Raw genomic sequence first — 18,384 nt, 5'->3', positions numbered from 1 at the left:
ATCTTATAATCTATTCGTGTACTAAATTGAATTCATATCCATTCAACCGTTCAAGCGTAATTAAGTAACAAACATCCAAATATCTTTACAAATATTCATATTATATTCTTGATTATTTTCTATTGCATTAACACAAAATACACCTAATGTGTGTTAATATATCTATAGAGAGTGTATTAATATCATAGTTTTTGATGACCTGCAAGGGCATAGCAATATAGGCAGAAAGCCCGACAAAAATACATTATAAAAAAAAATATATATATATATATATATATATATATATATATATATATATATATATATATATTATACAACTTAGAATGGTAAACAAGCTGACGACCCACCTGATAAAAAGTGGTAACCGTCGCCTATAGACATGAGCAGTAGCATGGACATAACAGAGTATACTGTTTCGTCCATGATACCCCCCATGCGTTGCCATTCCTGAGGACTCAGGTGTTATTCCTCTGTATCCAGTAAATTCACGCCATATCCCACCCTTTAAACCGAAACGCAGCCATGCAAACACAACTGCTTTACGGTTGAAACACGAATGGGACAGAGGTGCCCAAGCAATTGACTTTTGTACAAAGTTTCCCTCTGGTTATTATAAAGTAGTTGAGGTATTTGCACTACTTGCAATTTTACTTATCTATTTTTTCAGTTATTTAATTATTATTTCAAACTTTCGTGAAAAACCTTTTTTTACAGTGTATCAACTAATTAATATTAGTGTGAAGTAAAATAAAGGGCTAAAGCTTTTAATCGCTTAACTAGAACTTTTTCTGGTATCTTCCATCACTCTTTTATTTATGAGATAGTTACTGAATAAAATCATTTCCAAATAAGACTAGCACATATACGCAAGTGACAAATAGGAATGCTATCAAAAACAATATTTACAATGAGAAAGGATGTTGATCTTGCGACATCTATGTATATCTTGGGTGGTCTGTATAAATATTGTTGTGAGGCGATCTCTCGATGGCGATAATGCACTCAAATAATCAGAGCACAGAGACACGGAAGAGATTCCTATACGAGGGCCTTACACTTGAGATTAGCACGTTCTAAACAACTTACCCAACGACAAATTGCGGTACTGTTATATCATTTATACGATTTACAATTTTACTACTCAAGCAATAAAGACGTAACAGATGCATAATTTGATTTATTACGCTGCAATCACGGTACTACAGTCATCACTTTTTACTTACACCCGCTCTAAGAGGACAGCTAAATTATAGGAAAAAGGTATGAATCCTTAGGTTATAATTTTCCTGTGCATATCACAAGCGGATTATGATTTATTTTAAACGTTAGACATTAAAAATAGTTTTGCTGCATATTAGACGGTATTTTATTACGGTATCATTTATGTTCATTGGTCGTTGTTAACTGGTTAACCAGTGTTCATTTGATGTCATTATTATTGAAATAAAATTAATTTCCTGTTCATGTTAATTTTTTTTTAATATTACTAAAATAAGAAAACTAAATTCCGAAAATTGTTTTCTTACTGTTTCCTTTACAAAGTTTTCCATTTTTTTGTCATTTGCCAAATACAAGCTAATCGCAGATTGCTAAAAGGAAATGGTCTACATTTAATAATTGTTTGTAACATGTCAATATTCCATACTTTGGCGATTGCTTTAGATTGAGTGTAGGATACAAAGACTTAGATTTTGTGTACAAAGTTAGAATCTTTATTCCACATCGCTTTTAATTTCTTTCTTCTCCTATTAATGTTATAGGAGATATGAGACCTAAATTTATATGTAGATTTTTTTAATATATTATACATATATTATTGGTGTGCCTTCATAAATAAATAAATATTATAAATGCGAAAGTTTGTGAGGATGGATAGTATAGTGTTTGTATTTTACACAAATACGAATAAACGGATTTGGATGAAATTTGGAACACAGGTAGGTTATTTCCTAACTTAACATATAGGATACTTTATTACTTGTTCACGTAAGCATAATCACGGAATATTGCTAGTGGATCGTTATTTATAACAATTTACGTATACATTTTTTGTTATTGCTCCTATGTATAATGATAACATAGCATAGGACGTTCACATATTGCATGCACGATTAACGTTCTGTATGTATATATGCGAAAATTATTAATGTCTTTTACAACCACAAAAAAACACATCCTGACACGTAAACGTTGTAAAAACCTATTAAGACTGACGTAGATAGCAATATTACTGTCACCAGACCGATTGTTGATTCGGCACGAGCAGAATTTTTATTAGTTCCCAATATTTAACGGTAACATGTCATTAGAATGCAAAATGTCTAGATATTTAGCTCTCGGTTCGAGTTGGTTGGTTTTATCAACTTCTCTAATTGTTTGTACACATTCAAACAAAGCGGGGAAGTGTTTGCGCGACACTTCATAACGGGATAGTGGTGGGTGGTACAGTCATATTCATAAAGATGTAGGATTGCGAATAAATCTTTTATTAAATAATATCATTTACAAAAATTAAAATAACCTGTAAGTTTGACCAATGGTAGAATAAATAAACTCTTTCGATTAAAAGGTCTACGATTAGTGATGGCGATATACTAATAAAGTTAAAAAAATACAAAACATATTTAGTACAAAAATTATATTATATTATATATATACATATATAATATTATATTTATGTATTCTATACCGGCAAGTATATATATTAGATAAATCAGTATATATTTGATTGAAAAAATACTCATTAAGGTTTCAACATCAGCATCGTATCAGCTCTTAACTGTCCACTGCTGAACAATTTTTTTCCAGTAATTACCATGCTTCGCAGGCGGGTTGACAACTGTAGTTAGGCTTTTAGGGATGTTTTAAGAGGGACGCTGCTGCCTATCCATCGCCCTCCCTTAGTCGCCTCTTATGCCACCCTTGGGAAAGAAAGACGTGGCGTCCTCAAGGCTTACAAAATTTTAAATCTGCATACCTCTACTGTATTTTGTTATTATTGTACCAACTATTACTATTATTTTTCTGACCATACAATACTTTTTATTCAATGTTTGATTGACCTAACGACGTGCGACGTACTACATGTTCTTCATACAAATACGATGACCATACACGCAAATATTGTTCATTGTCGTATAGAACAAATGTTTGCGTAACTCTTGTTGGAGAGATTAGTCGATATTATGCAAATTTTAAAATGACAAATACGTATTATTTTATACGGCATATAATAACGGTAAATAACAAGTTCGATAATTTTCTTTTTATAATTTTAAATCCTTTTTAATGTAAAACTGATTATTTTTTTATACTTTTTAATATTAACAATAATAATTATGACATTAAAAATAACAGAATAGTCACGTACAGTACGATTTCTGAGGAGCTTCCTCCCGTGAATACTCAGGTTGTGGAACGATCTTCCTGCCGAGGCTTTCCCTAGAGATTATAGCATGGGATTCATCAAAAAGGGCGTAATAAAGTTTCTTAAGGGTCGGTAACACACGAGTAACATTCAAATTAAAATTCAAGATATCTTTATTCATGTAGGTCTATTCCAGACTCTTATGATATGTCAAATCTACCGTCAGTTCGGAATGATTTCGAGATGAGAAGAACTGACAAGAAACTCAGCTCGTATTCTGATGTTACAGGCGTCCATAGGCTACGGTAAATCTGTTTTCCACTAGACGGACCATATGCTTGTTTGCCATCATAGTAATATATAAAAAAAGGACTTTTAGGTGTTGTATCTGAAATGGAGACCATATGAAGGGCTATTTTTTCCCGGACAAACGCGAATTTTAGAACTAAGAAAACCAAAGAAATGCATCAAATCTCGATGACGTTTTAAAATATACTAAATAACACACAAATTTTTTATTAGATCCTCAGAAATACAACTGTGTTACATAAATAAAAATTTATATGTCTGTTATGTACAAACATTGTAAAATTATATTTTTAATATAGGTATGTATATAGAATAAATTGTAATTTATTTATACGCCCTTATATACCCGTATACTTGACCATCAAATGTGAAACGTATTTTTACTTAGACGTAATTTTAATTAGAGAAAACATCGGTATTACCTGTGTACATGAATTATGTTTATATAAATAATTAATTAAAATAATAATAATTAAATATAAAAAAATAATAGAAAATATTATGATGAGTTTCATTCTCAGAAAGAACGCTTAAAATGAGATTAATAGTTGTAGAATTCTTAAACTCCGTGTCCGTGGCTCTCATTTTCATGCCAACATATTTCCTTGAACAGCTTTATCTTGCATACCTGAAGTTATGATCCGTAAAGAAATATATTTCAAGACTAGAATGTGATAAAGGTACATGAGTATTAAATTTTGTTTATTTCATAATACAAATAAATAAGTATATAGTTTCGAAAGATCGTCAAAAATTTAAAAGCAAAATCTTAATGTCTTTTATTATCATTTAATAATATTGTCAATTAAATATTTTTGATTCATTATATTTTCGTTAGCCTTACGTCATTTACAATATTTTCTATAATATAAAATAATTAAATATTATAATGAATTTACATTTATAATTACTTCTATTAAAAATTAAATATTACTAAAAAATTGTACCTACTCATAATAAAAAATAAAATACATAATTGAATTTTAACAAATGGACAGATTTTGATCTATTTCAATTGACAAATTTTCATTTCTTCTATTTAAACGTTACATAAAATATAGTACTTGTTTTTAAGATTGCATAAACTTTCCATAGATGAGGAACTTATACCTGATATGGAATACTAGTGCATCATATCCTTACTGTATACATTACTTGCTGGACATTCCATTGTCCATAACGGTAGTTTTATAGTTTTATTGACTACCATCATGTGTTTATTTAGAAACACTTGCAGCTTTTTAAGTAATTCTAATTAATATAGGTACCACATTATTAGGCATGGTTAATAATGGCACCGTTTTGGACATTGATGGCGAAAAAAAGGTCAGCACCCATTTCGATATGGCTCATATCAGGTGGATATACATTTATGGGGTCCTTTATTCAGATAATACGAGTATATATTGGATAACCGATATGTACATACATATCCGTTATTGACCAGAGGGAGACTTTCAACAGAAGTCGATTGCTTGGGTACCTCTGTCCCATTCGTGTTTCAACCGTGAAGCAGTTGTGTTTGCATGGCTGTATTTCAGTTTGAAGAGTGGGATATGGCGTGAATATACTGGGTACAGAGGAATAACACCTGAGTCCTCAGGAATGGCAACGTATGGGGGGTATCATGGGCGTAACAGTATACTCTGTTATGTCCATGGTACTGCTTATGTTTATAGGCGACAGTTACCACTTTCCATCAGGTGGACATCAGCTTGTTTGCCATTCTAAGTTGTATAAAAAATATTGTAATTCAAAAAATATATAGATATTACTATGTATTACTCATCTCTATAAAAAATATATATAAAAAGAAATGTACTATTAAAGTTTTTTATACAACTTAGAATGGCAAACAAGCTGACGGCCCACTTGATGGAAAGAGGTAACCACCACGGTTGGATCACAAATAGGACAGAGGTACTCAAACAAACGATTTTTGTACAAAGTCTCCCTTTAGTAAAGTTTCTCAATTTTTATGAAAACTAAATAGTTTTCATTTCAATTAAGTTCATAACTTGATAATAATGATACATTTATATTACTGATGTTATAAAAGTTACATATTTATGTATTTACATTTACAGAAAAATCTCTCCCACACATTAATCTACTAAGCTCTTTTAAAAACTCTGTCTTCATGCTGTTTTTGTTAACCGTATAAACTTCATACGATACAAATGTTAAGCAAATTCTGAATTAAAATTTAGAGTAATTAATACTTTATTGTTCCTATTTATTTAAAGTCAAAATTGATACAGAAAATGCACTTAAAATTGTGGTATTTATTTAAATAATATCTGTGGCTAATTTCTTCTTTGCATTCTTATAGTACATACTTATAATGGTTATGGTACATATATACTTATTATGGTTAAGTCTATGGAAGACTTATGTTTAGTAGTATGACTAAAAATGATGATGTCTTGAAATGATGCATGTTGATAATTTATTTAATTAAATTTCAATCCATCAATATAAAAGTTAAATCTAAATGAATACTGCTCTAAATGTCATACATTTTATGAATGTGACATTTATCATAATATATTCTTATATATCTTTTTATTTTTTATCAAATATTTCGGCGTTGTTAAAAATTTTAAGCTCCCACAAGTGGCAAACCAAACTATTTATAGATACGTTTTCGTGACTCACGTCAAGGAAGGAGTTAGATGGCACACGTAACATATCTATCAATGGATTCATTTGCCACTTCTCTAGGAGGGCTGGTCATGGGTCAACTCTTGATAGACAGATTTGTTTGCTTATAAATGTTAGATCTACCGCCGTCATCAGCCGACCCGTGACCGCAGAGCAACTAGTGGGAAATATACAATGATTTACATTACGATTGCATTCATGTTTAAGTACGTTGATAAGTTTGTGTGGTAATCTAAGTTTCCGAAATTATCCGCTAGAGGCGCTGCTGAAATTTTAATATAAATTATTCATGTAAATTGTTCTCTAAACGAAACATATTATTTATATAATTAAATTCACAGGAGGTTTGTTATAGCGTTAAACTAATATAAGTTTATGAGAATATAACTAAGATAAATTAATATCTCGTTTATAAAATGTGCACAGTCAGTAAATTAATTCCTTTTAAGCAGTACGAATGAATTTAGCAAGTTTCTTCAAAAAAATTTGCAATTTGTCATGACTAAAGGTGACGGTTACCACTTTCCATCGGACGGATTGTCAGCTTGTTTACCATTCCAAGTTCATATCACTACACTCATGTTACGAATTCTTATGGAATAGCGCGATTGGGTAACAAATATCGAGAATATAATTATTGACAAACTTTCACATCTCATATAAGTAAACATTGGGTAAGAATTACTAAGAACAAAAAATAAATATTGATAAAAAAAATATTTTTATCAATATTTTTTTCGTTTATTTCATTAGATTTTTTTTTTTATTAAAGTGTATATAAAATGTACTCACTACTATACATTCTTATTCTTTCTTTTCTTATTTTTAAAAATGCTTAGAATAACTATTTTAATCTCGAATAGAAAAAGAAATATGTAATTATAGCCTGTTTCAATAGACCTTAATAATATATATACAAATAAATAATTGACCGGACCATAAGACAGGCCACTGATATCTAAAACGAAAATCGATAAATTTTATTTTAAACTTAATTGAATATTTCGATTTACTGTTAATTTTATTTAGAGAATAAATTTGCAGTAATTTAAATCAAACTTTGGTTACATTTGCGTTAAATACTATTGAAATAAACTATAATACTTTTGTTGTAAATAGCAGGATGCAGTAATAAAACATATATGTATTTGTGATATAAAATAATAAGTTTAGTTAAAAAAAAAAACAAGACATGTCTTATAAAAATCTGACACAGAACAAACTTAAAAATAATACATTGTTCTAAAAAACCTCAGTGTCAACAGCCAGTATTAAAACTCGAACAACTTTTGTTTACATGTATATTTTTGGCACTTAGTGGAACTTATACATTTATGTAGAAATTATACACTAAGACACTGGCAATTTAGCACAATATATGGAAGAGTATTGACAATAACGTTAATATGAATTATTAAATTATTCTGGTCAATATAAAATTACTATATAAAAACACACTCGACATAACTAATCTAACTAATCCAACTTATATTTATTGGTATTGAACTTGTTATTAACTGCATACGTTAACCTGGTCGCCTGCTGCGTAGCAGTATCGATTAAAAATGAATAAACTAAACAAGTATTACAGGATTAATCTAGATTACCATATGAACACGAGTTTACGAGTGTTTATAAAGTAAACGTTTAATAATATACGTAAATATAATGACGTACCATAAATTTAAAAAGGTTTAAAGTCGGATTGATTCAAATAATAATTGTATGAATAATGGACATAATAATGTAAGGCAGATTATCACAGTTAATGACTCATGCATATCGTTCCATCTCATTTGGTGATATATGCTCAAATGAGGTGAAACGAATGATTCTTACTAATATTATAAATGTGAAATGAATTTGTTCGTTTTTTACCTTTCAGTGTCTTGACGGAATAAATAATTGTTATGAACTTAAATTGTAAATTAAATTATATACAAATAGTACTCGTATATGGGATTAAGAAGAAAATATTTTAATACTATTCTAATAATTAATTAATTAATATATAAAAAAAAAAATAACTATTCTATTAATTAAATAATTAAAAAAACCCAGTTGTTTTGATCCAAAAATTAAACTACTAAACCGATCTAACATAACCTTCAAGAAAAGAGTATATTCCTTTTTAAAAGGCCGGCAGCATATCTGCAATGCCGCTGGTGTTGTGGGTAATCATGGGCGGCGGTAGTCACTTACCATCAGGTGAGCCGCATGCTCGTTTGCCTCCTGCGATGTACAAAAAAAATCTTGATAAAATTTCTATGGTACTAGTCTAGATCTAATTGGTTAAGAACTGATGGAGTTATGAGGTAATTAAAATAAATAAATACAACCGAATTGAGTGCCTCCTTCTTTTTAAAGTTGGTCGAAAATACTGTAAATATAATGCAATATATTTGTCGATTGTACAATAAAATAATAAAAAGCAAGTAAACAGATGAAATCTCTCAATTTAAATTTCCTTGATATTTTGAGATATGCTCGTTTGGAATAGTGTATTACCATTTTCGCAATTTGTACCAGCCCTCGGATATAGCTTTACATTGTGACAGGTTTGAGATTATCAATGTAAAGCGCGGGTCCCGTTGATTCTGCGATGTACCTAACGAATCCCTTGTTAGACTTGCCACTTTATAAGGCATTTGATAACGGGCATACGATTATTTTGGATTCGTTATTGGGATATTCTTGTAATTTTTCCTATACGACCTTGGTGGTGTGATGGTTTAATAAACAGCCTTACTTTCCGATGGTTGCAGGTTCAATCCTATTCAAGACATGTTTTTTATATTTAAAAATTTTATCATTTCATATATATTATTATTTTTGTATCAGATTCTTTTAACTATAATTCCTTAAACATGTTCTACGAGCTGAAGACGACAAAAGTAGTTGCAATATCTAATTTGGATAACTATCAAATCTTTGCATAAAACGATAATAAAGAATTAAGATTTTTGAATTAATATTAAATTTCAAAAATAAATTTAAGTTTACTATTTGTTATGTTGAATTCACTTAACTCGAAATGATACGATTAATCGAATGTTATTAACAAAGTAGTATATATATATATATATATATATATATATATATATATATATATATATATATATATATATATATATATATAATCATAAATTAAGTAGATGTACTATAAGTATTAGACAACACATAGATATACATATTTTTTGTAAATACCTATTTAAATTAATTTTTATTATGTCTGCTTGATGTGATCTCTCGCATAGATAAAGACCCGAGTATAAATCATATTACAGAATATACTATTATTAGATCAATATCTATTCATTACATGTATTTTATTTTCAGATTTATTAATTGATATCTATTATCAAATTATAAATTTAATCACATAATCTATTATGAAGCGTTTAACCGTGAAACCTGTGTAGTGTGCTCTGCCACTTATACGTCGTAACTGTATCAAATAGATCAGATCAGATATTCTCTTCAGAGTAAATGATGTAATTCCTTTTGCCAGTATCATAATAGACAGGTTTGTTTTTAGTACCATACTTCGAGTTGCATTCTCTTTATAGGAACCATCACTGGACCAAGGCCAATTAAGAAATGGCAATTAATTTCTAGGAAACGTATAAAGTTCTGTGTTTACTCACTTTTATTGGATTTGAAACTTTAAAATTTATTAAATAAAAGTCGTAATTTGTTGTAATTACAGTAAGATAGATTGGTTACAAAATTATTCCTTTATTTTCAATATCTCTATATCATTATTTCTCAATTATGTTATTTCACGACCTACGAAAAAGCCAAAAAGTTAAATAAAGAGTTTTACGCCCCCGACACTATAAAATTATAATATAATAATATTTTTATTAAGAGTATTTTATCTGCACCCCTTCAAGCGGGTGCAAGGCGTCATGTTATAGATAAATAAAAAACAATTATTGAATATATGTAAGTGTATCACTTCAGAACGGCTTTACCTAATTCAGTAATTTTTTAATTGTTTGTAATTGTCAGGAGAGGTTTGTATGAAAGAAAATGTCAAAAAATAACAGTTTATCCGCACGATGTTTGAAACATGTTCGGCGCGGGGTACGCATTTAGTAGTTAATAAAGGAACTCACAAAAATAAACATAAAAATATTTTATTTCAAACATCTGAATTGAGTCGACACAATTTCATAACTATAATATCTAATTATATTGTTCTCTCTTGTTTCTAGATACATCAAGTATATTCGCTGCGAGATTGCAGAACATCCATCAGAAACTCGCTTTACGGTGAGTAAAAAAAACAGTGCTAGCACGCGTACAGACATCCGAAGAGATGCTCAGTTATTATTGCGCGGAATGTCTATAATATTCCGTTATATCGTCAACTTCGGAATCTTATAAATAATTCTTTAAATATTAAAAAACAAACATCCGCATCTGTGGATATGGCAGTCTATACCCCCCCCCCCCCATAGACTAAGGGGGGGGCTAAATTCAGTAGTGTACAGATAATGTATGAGATAATAATAATGATTATCCACATACATATATCTGCTTCTTCACTTACTTCTTTAAAACCAGAAGATATTTTTTACATATTTTTGTTTTGTATATTCTTGCAAAGTAAAGGCAGGTTGTTAGTTTATTTATTTACTCATTTAATTTAGAACGACGAACAAGTTAACGGCCCATCTGAATAATTAGTATTATAAATATGAATGTGAGATTGTTCGTTACCGCTTGGCGTTTTAATAACTAATGTTGGTACATCCAATTACTTTATACAGGTCATTATCTGTTTCGCCCATGATACCCCCCATGCGTTGCCATTCGTGAGGACTCAAAAAAAAATGAAGTTCAAAAAGAAGAAGTTTCTTAATTTTGTTTTACGTTTTTTTTTAATGTTTGTTATCTCATAACTCTGTTAATTTTAAACTAGTCGGGATTTTTTTTTTATTTGAAAGGATGTACTTACAGATTAGTCATATACTAACTTAATCAAAGTTAGTTCCGTAGTTTTTTTTTTTTATACAACTTAGAATGGCAAACAAGTTGACGGCCTACCTGATGGAAAAGGGTAACCGTCGCCTATAGACATGAGTAGTACCATGGACATAACAGAGTATACTGTTTCGCCCATGATACCCCCCATGCATTGCCATTCCTGAGGACTCAGGTGTTATTCCTCTGTATCCAGTAAATTCACATCATATAACCCTTCAAACCGAAACACAGCCATGCAAACATAACTGCTTCACGGTAGAAACACGAATGGGACAGAGGTATCCAAGCAATCGACTTTTGTACAAAGTCTCCCTCTGGTAAACCTTAAAGTCAGATCTGGTAAAAGTTAATTTTTTAAATCAAAATAACTAGTTTTACAGCAATTTAAGTTGGTTTTGTTATGTGGAACACAATTTAATTTTTATCCCGGACAGACGAAGTTGTATCTAAAAACTAGCGGATAGATAATTTAGTAGGAAGACATTCAAACTAGGCGATAGTGTTAAGAGTCGGCACTGCAAGTAATTCGAGCATGATGCCTCGCGAATTGAAAGATTATAACGAACCGGCTACCGTGGGCCGTAAAGGTGGTTACACACGATCGCATCTGCTATTACACCGGCCGTTAGAAATTATAGGCAAGGGGATTTTGACGCGCCATACTAGCCGCGGGCTAAGCGATCCTGTGGGATATTTATCTGCTATTGGCATTCTCCGTTGATGTCTTCAGTTTGGTCTGGAATGAGCTTTGGATTAACAACTTTTTTGTACTTCTTTATTCCAGTAATATGTATAATAGTCAACGTTTTACATGCATATTCCATTATTATGGTGGTACCAATCCATTAACATTAATTTTAATACTAGTTTAGTAGTACTGGGTTTTAATCTATTGCTATAAAGACTTGAAGGATATCTTTGGCGTATATTTTTGTTCATCAAAATATAAGTGACAGCGTAAATAAGCGGCTTACAGTGTCCCTCGTCTGTGCCGGAATTAAAAAGAGCATATTTTAGTTTTTTTTTTTTGTTTATTACAATATTTTCTTCAAACTTGTAATGTAATTGTATTTCAATAATATTAAAAATGTAACAGTTTTGTGTACGTTTAAAATTGGAGTGTTTGTTACTCAATCATTGTTAATTACGATCGAAATTTCAATTAAAATTAGTACACAGATCCACTATTAACTTTTAGACGTCTAAAAGTTAATCGATACATGATTTAGGACAGCAATTAACTTTATTATTTAAGAAAACGTCGCTTATGTATAAACCACAGTTTGACAAACAAGGTATTTTCAGCCAACTTGAAAAAAGAAGGAGCTTCTCGATTGTTTTATTGTATTTATTATCTCAAAACTCCGTCATTTACAAACTTAATCGGAAAATTTAGTTTTTTTTTTTATCTGAAAGGATATACTTTTAGATTGATCTCATAGAAATATCTTCAAAATCGGTTTCAGTAGTTCGATTGTAAGTCAAAATAACTGGTTTTTATGTTGGTTGTGTTGATTTATTTTAGTGTTTTTTTTTTATGGAACAAAATTTACTTGTTTATAAAATATATTTTCAAATAATTGTGTATATGATAGTTTAAATACCATTTATATTTTTTATGAGAATAACGACTCTGTACAGGCAAATGCAGTGTAGGACGATCACTAGATAAAACGATGACCTCAAATGTATTGAAAGGAATCAATGAATGCAGGTAGCTCGGGACCTTAACTGTCCACTGTCTCTGTTCAGCAGTGGACAGTTAACGGTTGATTTAATGACGATGGTCATTTTTAAGCGATTTCAAGAAACAAGAAATTTCTCAAATTGTCTATATTTTTGGTTTGTATTTATGTTATTTTGTTTGTTTGTGTGATATTTTCGTTAATTCTGAGATAAATATATGTTTTGTTTTTTTTTATTTTATTACCTATTGATACTTAATAATGTATACAATAGCGAGGATTAGATGGATGGAAGTGACTTTTGAGGTAACCACTTTATCGTGGGCGGTCACCTCACGCGTCCATGCACTAGGCTATCGCTCGTTACCTTCCTTCCCCATTTGCTATCGGTTACTCGTATTCTTAATGAATAAAATAAATAAATATTTCGATTATAAAAAATAAGGTTATAGTGGAAACTGGTCTTTAGACAGGTGCAACGCTACGCTTTTAAGTTTAGCCAAGATCGAGTTGCGATGTGGTCGCTGTGACCGCTACTCGCATTTTGCACTCAGATGACGCATGGGCGTCTTGTATGGTTAGCAAAAACGTTATCTCATTAATTTTATGACTTGTTTAATAGAAGTTGGATTAGTAAAGATAATGTGACTTATATAATAAGTATAATAAGAAGGAAGACGGGGGAGAGGGAGACCGAGTCATAGTTACATCAGGCAGATCAAGGAAGGAGTTGGTGTCGTGTCGTATCAAGAGGTGAAGAGACTCGCTGATAATCGTAGTGAGTGGCAAGAGCTCCACCGACAAGAGCGCAGCTCTTAAATAGATATATAGATAGATAATAAGTGTCCAACTAATCTTACTAAACCTACTACTATTATAAACGTGAAAGTTTCTAAGGATCTCATTTTCATATCAGCCATTACTGTCCACTCCTGAACAATAGAACTCCACCTTGGCAGGTTTTGCCAGTAGTTGTAACGCTTGGCAGACAGGTTGGCTACACTTGCTTGGGTACACTTGCTTGACTTTCGTGATGTTTTAAAAGGAACGCTGCTGCCCATCCCTCGACTATTATTTCTGAAGGCTTATTTATTTATAAAAGGAAAACTCGATATAAAACCCTTTACTAAACCTTCTAAGTAGCATTGTATAAGTACCTGGGCAGTATTGTATTAGAATCTGTTTCAATAGAACTTAATAAAAATATCAACAAAAAAATAATAATTAACACGACCATAAGACAGTTACTTAAAGTTTAGTAATGAATGAAAATAGATCGCTAGATTAACGCTTGCCATGAAATGAAATTCCGAGTTTTCGAACTCAATTTCGTGTTTTTGTTCATACCAAAATTGGCCCAGTAAATGGGGCTTAACATTTCATTCGTAATAAATCCTAACATAAAAATCCAAAGGAATGATATTGTAACATTTTCAATATTTTTAAACGGTATGTATTATGTAATTTTAACATAAAATTTTTGTTTCGTTCGGTCCTGAAATTACGGAAGATATTTTATGGTAGGCCCTCTTTTCAATAGCTACAATAGATTTATAAGAGGTTTGACGTGTTTTTGATTATGAGGGTAAATATTTTATTATTTATTTATGATTTATTACTAATTTCATTTATACTAGGTATCAGTCATAATTTCAAGATATTCTTTTCACTGAGTTTTTTTCAAACAGACTATAGAAAATCTATTTTCTAATGACAGTAGCCAATGCCCAGCATTGGGATGTTAATAGGATGTTATAATGGTAACTGTACTTATATCGCGTACTCCGTAGACGTAACTTAAGTACGTCATGTTAGCGTTCGATAAACCGGTTCGATAGATAATGATCACGCAGTTCACTCATTTGTCAGTGCACTCGGCAACAGCGGCAGTCAACGATTTTGTTTTGTAATCGATTATCAATCGGATAAATATCGCATCTATTTATTTGAAGACGATTCCTCTGATAATGATCGTTGGTATGAAATATTTAGTAACTAACTAAGTAAGTACTGCGGCTTGTGAAATATGTAATAGCTATGTCGTATGTGAATTAAGATAAAAATCTTAATATCCTGTATTAATTATTTAAATTATTATTAATATTAATTTGTTCACTTTGTTATATCAACCGTTAACTGTCCACTGCTGAACATAGCTTCCTTTATAAGGTGAGTTTTGCCAAAATTGCTGCGCTTGACAGGCGTGTTGGCGACCACAGTTAGGCTATCGGTGATGTTTCCTTTCACCATTAGTTCCCTTAGTTGCCTCTTACGACACCCACAGAAAAGGAACGCCTCCCTATTCTATTCTATTCTATTCCTGTACCTACACGGCTTGTTTTTGTTATCTTTACTCCCTCCCAAAGTCTCTATCTTTCTTCTTTGATACTTTATTCCATATTGTAGGTTAGGGATAGCATTAAAAAGAGCCTTCTCGAGGAGGGTTGACGTCAGGCAGGCGACCGATTAAAAGACTAGAAAGCAAAACCTTGAGTAAAATAAACAGAAACATTAATATGCCTGACCCCGATGAATTTATATGATTTTATATAATTGGGATAAGGATAGAAATATGTTGATAATGTTGATTCATTTGTTTATTGAACTAGCGGCCAATTGCTGATTATATACCCTGTTAGGTGGGAGACTTTACACTGTCAGATTCTCTCTCGTGATTAATTCCTATCATGATTAATTCCTAATTAATTTGTCACGATGTGCGACTCCCAGAGATAAATTCATCTTTACCTATCATCTTTCACTAAGTCATAGCATAAACAAGTAACTTAGCTAGGATTAACAGTCTATTTCCACTCATTAAAAAACTTTTCTTTAAATTAAGCGTAAATAAACAACTAAACATCATGTTTTTATAAATTTTTATATTTATAATAATAGTAAGACGTTATCTCTATCAATTGTAAAACAAATAATGAAAATAGATTTAAAACTGATTAAAATATGACGTAACATACATATAAAATATAAAAACATGCAAATTTAGAGTCATCTCTTTTTTTGCCATTTAAAAAACAACAATAAAAAATTGTTCAGGAAATTGTCGAGAGTCCGTTACAAAAAAAAAAAAAAAACACGAAGGTGATTCTAAAAAAAAATAATTCAAATTGATACGGAATGTGAAATAAAAATCCATTAGCTGTCCAACCTCAGTAAGTACTCAGCTTAATGTTGTTTTAATTACGCGTTTTGCGTGTTGATAAAATCTAAAGAGAAATTAAGACTGAGATGTATTTACCGCCATATCTTTTTTATCTCCCGCAAATTGGCCCGGAGATTTAGTGTAATTGCTAAACAAACAAATAGAACTTATCATTCATCTAAAAGCGAAGATTTACTTCTTTATTTGTTTTATCTTTCAGCTTGGCAAATCTAACACTTTTTAAATTAATAAACTATGTAGATACCGACAGATAAGAGAATAAATAAACATAGTGACATACAAGCTTATTAAAAACAAGTATAGGTGTTTCTCTTATGTTATGTTTTTGTTATGATATTAGCAAAATTTACTACCAATTTATACCGACGGGGGCGCCATTGTGTTGCAATGTAAATAAACTCTATCTCTGTGGTGAATAGATGGGAAAATAAACTATTGAAAGCTTTATTTTGCCACAACTTTAACTTTTAGCTACAACAGAATATCAGTGTTTTGCTCTTTTGAGGGCAAAGCAAGAAACAGAGTTGTGACCATTTTGTGTTACTGTGATACAATTATGAAATGAAAAATTATGTTACTTCTTTTATGTATTTTTTTTTTGCATATATATCTATATCAGTTGTTTTGTGTGCTATAAATAATGTGAATAAATTATATATCTACATATCTATTTATTTTTTTAGAATTACGTAATTTTGTTTTAAAGTAATTTGTCTGTATACTTCGAATGACTATTTACTGTTATTCAGGTTAGAAAAGGGTGGCGCCATCACCGCAGAGCTACGTATATTCTTATTATATTATTTGTTGTAGTTTCATGCTATTCATATAGATGAGTATAAAGTATTAAAATCCGTGGACTTACTAAAAAAATTATACAATTGAACATTAACACCTCATCCTTTTTTGAAGTCGGTTAATAAGACAATAATTAGCAACCAATAATAAGGTATTTTAGTATTATGTGATATCACACCAGTATGAATATGTAGTAATAATGTCTAAAATCTATATATTCCCTTCTGTCAAGACAAACCACATTAATATTTTAGTATTAAAAAACAGAACACTATCAATATTTGTTTATCTCGGATTCGTACATATATTTTATAATTGGCAAAAATATCGCGTGAAATGTCCTTTCCTCTTTGAGACTGATTGATATGTATAAATTATATTATGGAAATTGGCAAAAAAAATTGAAATGTAACTTATCGTTCATCTCTGTACTGACATTTCGATCTTAATTAAGTTGTTTTACTAAAATAGGCGTTGTGATTTTTAAAAGAGAAATTTATATGTACTTATAATATCATAATTTCATAATTTATTAATTTTTCTTATCTTTATTTTCACTGATAATGAATATAAAATAACAAATAAAAAAAAGTTAATACGTTCCAGAGACCATTTAAATTTGTCACTTATTATTTTTTAATTGAGAAATCATATTTTGCATATTAAAAAGTATTATGCTTTTGTGAAAGTTTGTCAAAATATTGGATTGAATTGGATACACATATGTTACTTTATCTTTTGCGTTGGAATGTTTAGTAAAGAGATCTGCGCAATAAAGTTAGTAATAAAATAATTAAGAAACAGCTACGAAAGTATTAATACTCATTATTACAAAAGAGTAGCTGTAAGTATAAATTTATGTAAATTTATAACAGATCAGTCTCCCAACTTGTAAAGAAGTCTATTTATACTGTGGCCTTTAAAATTAAGTTATGTGGGAAGAGATAGATATAGTAAATCTATCTCTTCCCGCATAACTTAATTTTGAATTTTAAATAACAGTCCGTAATTCTTTATATTTCTTGTCGTGAAATGTACTATATCTGTATTTGGTTGTAAAATAATATTTTTTACCATAGAATAAAGACATCTCAACTGAAGTAGTTTTGTCTAAATTTTGCAGTGGCGACTAGTCTCCACTTCCCGCTTTTTCATCCAGGTATACAAGCAGAATTTAAAATAGTCTGCGGTTACTTTTGTTCATCCATCAAGTTATTTCTTCAGACTTTTAATGTTATATTTATTTGCCACCATATTTGGTAAAGCTGCAGATAGTATTTGAGGGAAGGAAATATTTTACTATTGTAAAAAATAGCCTATGTTGAAATATATTCAGTCTCTCAAATATATACTATAATATATTTACGTTCAAAACAAGAAGCTAT

At 30.3% G+C, this 18,384-nt stretch overlaps 1 protein-coding gene across 1 annotated transcript in view; it reads left to right on the top strand.

The window, feature by feature from the left end:
- The window catches only part of LOC113514211 (uncharacterized), a 138,150-nt gene that overhangs the window by 22,935 nt on the left and 96,831 nt on the right, over positions 1–18,384 (top strand). The window contains exon 2 of the mRNA XM_031909356.2: positions 10,561–10,618. The gene's annotated coding sequence lies outside the window, so the exon portion shown is untranslated. The remainder of the gene's footprint in view (positions 1–10,560; positions 10,619–18,384) is intronic.

This window comes from Galleria mellonella, unplaced genomic scaffold, assembly GCF_026898425.1.
Source record: "Galleria mellonella isolate WM207_F2 unplaced genomic scaffold, CSIRO_AGI_GalMel_v1 utg329, whole genome shotgun sequence".
NCBI lineage: Eukaryota > Metazoa > Arthropoda > Insecta > Lepidoptera > Pyralidae > Galleria > Galleria mellonella.
Note: the sequence above shows the minus strand (reverse complement) of the source record. Positions and strands in the feature narration are given on the sequence as shown.